Below are 3,538 nucleotides of genomic sequence, written 5' to 3'. Positions count from 1 at the left end.
CCCTTCAGCACTGCCGGCCACTGTGGCAAAATTGACCACAGCAACATTCAATTATTCTGACTCATTGTGGCTGTGCAACTAAGTTCCATAACATCTGAAGGCGTTTCTAAGATGATTTCACTTCAGATGATAGAGTAGATAAGGACACCTGAGCCCAGCTTCTTTATAGCTACTCATAATATATGGAAATCCTTTAAAATCTGACCAATATACTAGCTTTATATTTGCCTAACTGATTAAGATGCTATGCTAAAAAAATGTCCTTTTTAATTGTTAGTATCATGTCTTCTAGTTTACTAGCTTAACTATTACAGAGGATATTGTAACTTTGAGCTCTTATTCAATGTCTGTTAATAGCACTCATCAGGTATGAAAGACTGAAAGTGAAATTAAAACTGTTTGTTGACAAGAAGAATAAATCTCACAAGATCTTTATATTCATTATGTTAAGAAATGATTCGCAGACAAAAAGCAGGTATTGATTTTAATAAATTAAGGAAGCAAGGATATGTATCAGAACTTATTTAAATATCCTAAATTCTGCTTAAAAGCACAAGTTGCTTGCTCTGCAAAATTCTGGAAATGCACCCTGCCGTTTGTACTAATTGGTGGGAAATTCGGCCTGTGTCAAAGACAACTAATTGTCTGATGAAAATAGCTTGTTTCTGACATCAGTATGTACCACACCCCTATATCACATGAGGAGGGTTTCAAAAAGGTGATATATATTGTCATGGTAATTATAATTCAGTTATATGTATCCAAGGTACAGAATCCATACAAGGTGATGGCATAAAAGAGGGTCTTATAAATGAGACTGTAGGGCATTTAACTAAACAATTGCATGCAGAATAAAGAGCTTACATAAAAGTGTGTATTATGCAGATCTTAGAAACCTGTGTCTCTGAGAAGACACTATTTTGACCATAATGCATTCTGTCATGTGAGATAAAATGCAGAGAACATTTACATTTCTCCCACTCACTGAGCTTCTATCACACGGCTTGCATTTTTCTCACATCAATAGGCATCTTTTTAAACATTATATTCATGTCTGTCTCTCTTGATGGCAAATAAAATTCAAGAAATAAAATACTTTATGATAAATATGTTAGATTTAAGAAGAAGTGATAAAATGCTCAGGTTTTCAAAGAAGATTTGTTAAAAATAAATAAATTTAACAAGACTTGTACACAAGCTCAAAATATATTAATATATTGTAGATGATGCACAATAACATAATGACCCAAAAGGGCATTTGCACAGTTTTTCACACTGCTTAACTTACTGCTAAGTAAGACAAATAATCAACAGAACTTGGACTCAATGACTCTGTAGATCAGATCAACATATGACTGCTGCATCTGAGTGACTTGCCAGGGCATTTCAAACCAGCCACAGTTAGAGATAGCTACTGCAGAGCAGGGGACATGCTCACTACAAAACCATCAACGTGTCTATTGTCACTTGGGATCCTGTTTTAGATCACCAAATATTTCTATCAACACTCTAACACAAAGCACACTCTTTTGCAGTCACCAACCAGGTTGGTGTATTTGGCAAAGCAATAATTCATAATAAAATATAATTAGTGCATGCAATTTAAATGTCTTACTGTGTTCCTAGTAATAATCTCCTTTTGGGTAATTTGAAATTGCACAGTTAGTGTACATCATCTTAGAGTTAAACAAATAGAAAACTTACTGCAAAACAATGTCATTTTACATTTTTGCTTCTAGTTTCTGCAAGGTGCCTATTTCTCCAATATTATCCCTAGTTTTCTCTTTTTTTTTTTTTCTTTTGAAAATATAAAGCATATAAAAAGTAAAGAATCTTGCTGTATAATTTAATTGTTTTTATTTAAGTTTCAACTTATTGGTTTCCTACTTATTTTTCTTAGTAACTAGAGGTTTTTTAGCATTTCATTATTATTTCCCTTATGGAACTGCCAGAAAAATCAAACACATAAGGTGCCTCTGGGCATTTTTAGAAATGTAAATTAAGAAAGAGCCCAGGACTGATTCAAAGAGCTTAGAATACAAACAAGATGAGTATATCTATGACTACTATTATTATTATTATTATTATTATTATTATTATTATTATTTACTTTTGAGTAAGATATTCCCATAATGTCACACAAATAAAGTGAACTCAGACCTCTTAATTCTCAGTGCAATGGCAAAAGTGTTCCTGAAATTTTGAGACTATGGGTCCTACTCCACAAAGCACAAGGCTCAAGCGTACAGTTTAATTTCCACATCTTTTAATCAAGAAAAATAGGTTACATATGGAGACACAAACAATTGATGTAGGGTAACTACAACTGTTTTACATTTAAATTTTTAATTAAAAAAAAAAAAGAATAAAGAGCTGCCTTATCAGATAAATATGCAACACCACTGAAATGGCAGTCACCATCCCAGCTATTCACTTTCTTCCAGCCATGCCAGACAAGTCCCTTAAACTACAGAATGAACATGTCTCATTTCAGATCAGACCAGTTTTCCATAATAAGCCACACAGCTAGATAGAAGATAGAACATAACTGTAGGAAAATATTAAAGGCTAATATCACTTTCTTACTCTCCTTTTAATGTGATGTCAGGCTGTATCTGCAGGCATACTCATGCTTGTGAACTGGAGATAAGTTACAGTGGCAAGATCCATTGCTGTAAGAAACATTCTTCTACTGCTAGAGAGTGACAAAGACTTAAGCTTCAGAAAGGCACTTCTTGTTTGAAATGGAGCTGCTGCTGCCACATCTCTCAGCTTCCTCAACAAAATGCAAGTAGCGCTCTTTACCATGAAGGCAAATTTCTTCACATTCATCTCAATGTTTGATCTATGTGCATCTGAATTATACATTGTTCAGAGGCCAGTTACCCATGGCAGGCTTCAGCATTCCCCAGCAGCCTTACCTGTTCCAAATGTTCTACGTGGTCTACTGCCACTTACAAGCTCACCTTTGCTCATTCAAAGGCCAAATAAGACCAATAATTTCATCCCTTGATGCACTTGTCTCTGGAACATGCTCATAACAGTCCAAGTTCCATGTTCTCAGCTAGCACTGTGTTAAAATGCTTCTCAAATAGATCCTGGTTTCTGATGTCACAAAGGAGAAAGCACCATTTGATGCCATAGTATTACCATACTGAATTTGGTTAGACTTTTTGCGGGACAGTTTAGGTGTGGTTGGCCATGTCTTGGGCCTGGGGGTGGTGGTGTTTAATGACTGATTAAAATTCCTTTCAGCTCAATTTTTTTGTTCCTGCAGAAAGGACTAAGTAAAAACTTTAACACAATATATTAAATTTGTCAAGCCACTCAAATCACAAAATTGACTTTATAACACAATGTTCAAAAACAAATTAACCTATTGGAAATTTTTATATTTGTTCTGTGGAATCCAGGCCTATAATTCTAAGTTTCAAGCTTTAGTTCATTGGCAAAAGACATGGGAAAAGCCTACACTTTAAAATACGAAATCCCCAAATTTCCAACACTTGCTAATACATGTCCTTTGTTTTTATTGCTT

General features: G+C 34.5%; 1 long non-coding RNA gene across 2 annotated transcripts in view; it reads right to left on the bottom strand.

Moving 5' to 3' along the window:
• The window catches only part of LOC128789567 (uncharacterized), an 8,022-nt gene extending 4,967 nt beyond the window's left edge, over positions 1–3,055 (bottom strand). The window contains exon 1 of one of the 2 annotated variants that reach the window (XR_008431445.1): positions 2,922–3,055. This is a non-coding gene — a long non-coding RNA (uncharacterized LOC128789567). The remainder of the gene's footprint in view (positions 1–2,921) is intronic. The other variant, XR_008431446.1, reaches the window with a different exon arrangement.
• Positions 3,056–3,538: the final 483 nt, after the last annotated feature.

Source organism: Vidua chalybeata, chromosome 6 (assembly GCF_026979565.1).
Source record: "Vidua chalybeata isolate OUT-0048 chromosome 6, bVidCha1 merged haplotype, whole genome shotgun sequence".
Classification (NCBI taxonomy): Eukaryota; Metazoa; Chordata; class Aves; order Passeriformes; family Viduidae; genus Vidua; species Vidua chalybeata.
The sequence above is the reverse complement of the archived record's forward strand: the minus strand, read 5'-3'. Positions and strand labels throughout refer to the sequence as shown.